This window comes from Belonocnema kinseyi, chromosome 1 (genome assembly GCF_010883055.1).
Source record: "Belonocnema kinseyi isolate 2016_QV_RU_SX_M_011 chromosome 1, B_treatae_v1, whole genome shotgun sequence".
In the NCBI taxonomy this organism is placed as follows: Eukaryota; Metazoa; Arthropoda; class Insecta; order Hymenoptera; family Cynipidae; genus Belonocnema; species Belonocnema kinseyi.
This window is the reverse complement of record NC_046657.1, coordinates 88,272,781-88,275,026: the sequence shown is the minus strand read 5'-3', so window position 1 is coordinate 88,275,026 and position 2,246 is coordinate 88,272,781.

Sequence of the window (2,246 nt, the reverse complement as noted above, 5' to 3'; positions counted from 1 at the left end):
GCGCATACTTTGAATAAAATATTTGTTATCATTCTCTTGAAATAAATGTGTTTTTTTCTTGAAAAAATACCGGTTTCATATGTATACACCTGGTATTTCTGTAGGCGATCCTTTCAAAGGTTCCTTTGATGGCTTTCTGTAACGAATCCTATACAAGTTACTGTACAAAAACCTGCGCCTCAATTTTCTTCGCAAAGGAACCTGTGCAGGAACGCGTACAGGATCATTCAGAGTTTCCTTTGCAGGAACATGTACAGTTTTCTTCGTGTAAAGAAACATGTGCAGGATCCTCAGAGGTTCCTGTAAAGGAATCTTTTATAGCTAGGCCGGGTAAGAATGGGTCAAGTTTCCCTGATTGTTCTTGATTCACATATTATGGGTAAGTTCTTACCATTATAGAACTAATTTACTCAAAGTGTTTACTTAAAAAATTTGTTTTACAAAAGCTATAAATAAATTTTTTTCAATAAAAAATTTTGAATTTCTTAAAATTTCCTTAACAAATTTTGATGGCCTAAATATATCTTATATAGGGTATTAGGATAGTAATGAAAAATTAAAAAATCAATCCTCATACGGGAAGGGGCTAAACATGTATTGTAATTTTGTAAAAATTTTGTGTAGTGAATTTTTGGTGCCTTCACAGCAATTTTTTCTGTAATATACTCATGCCCAAGGACAAACATATATTTGTTGTGATAACGTCTAATGATTACTTCATGGTTAAAAAAAAATTATCAATTAGTTCCCCTAATATGTATGTAATTCCATGTGAATGGGGGGCAAAATTTGTTTTTAGCTTATAAATCAATAAAGGGATTCGAACAATGTACGTTACTCAATATGCTATATACACTTCATCTTCGTCCCTGTTGTCTTCTATCACGGGATTCATACTGTTTTGTGTAAACAATTTACTGAGAATTTCAGCAGGCGTTACGATTTTTGACAAACTACTTCGCGTGTACCCCGCGTGTGTCACCCTGTATATGCAGGGTGATTTTTTTAACTTGAAACCTTCAAATATGTCGAAAAACAGGCACTCTATGAAAAAATCGTTGTAGCTGAACGTGAGGTAACATCCGATGTCACAAACCTCATGTTTGTGAAGCACCCCAGTGTTTGATGTTCTTTTCTGGTCTTCTACTGGTTTTAGTAGACTCACAGTCAGCATAAATAATAAATGTAACCTTTTTACGGTACTGGAAGTTTTTTAATTCGATGATTTGTTTTTTAGGCTCTGGTAGCATGATTTTGCAGTCACTTAATTTTTTTTCATTCTTCACTGAGAGCCATCAACTTTCCTTCAGTTGAAAAATAGTGTAGGCGTTGATCACAAATATATTTTCTGAGTTCCCTTTTAGATAGTTGTCTGCTGACGAATTGAGAAAGATTCTCTACGCATAAATAATTAAAATTAAATGACTGAGTCCTCCTCTCCGGATCATTCTTTTTGCCATTGCTGCTCTTTTCATTCGGATACTCTTCTTCAACTCAAAGAAGGTTCACGTGGATATTACTCTTCTACGAAGTAAGATATAATGGTACCAACATAAATCTATTATTCGAAGCTGATTCTAGAAAAATCTAATTTATCTTTATGTTGAGTATAGCTAGATACACGTTTAGCAATTTCCTTCTGCTCAGGTGGATATATAGCTAATAGCATAGCCCTCTCGTAATACTCGTTGTCATTGTTATTTTGCACATTGATACATGCTTTTTTTTAATAATCCATGAAGGAAGTTCAATGTAGCAACTAACATTCATCGGGTTAAGCTTATTGATGTTCACTGAAAGTTTTATAACTTAGTGTAAGCTCCATTCTGAGTATTTTTCCGCAAAATATTCCATTTATTATAGGATTGGGCATCTCGCATAGTTTTTAAACTAGAGTTTCAAATCTGTGATATAGTATATTTCTTCCCTTTTAGATTTGAAGTTCTTGTCACCAGGTATCTCCTTACTTATCTTCAAATAGTATGTAAGGAGCACAGAGTTTACTTTTAAAACCCTGTGTTCATACAAGGCCTTGCCCAACTGAGCAATAAATAGTCTTTCAGCATCATCCAGGAGATCGAGAACATCTTTGTCACCTAGGTTTTCTACCAAAAATGTTTTAATTCTACTAGAAAACGCTCAATTGTTAATACGAGGGTGGATTGATAAGTTTCCGGCCTGACCAAGAGATGGCGCCACTAGGCCTACCTTGAGGTGGCGTTCTATAGTACCATCCTTAGATAGCT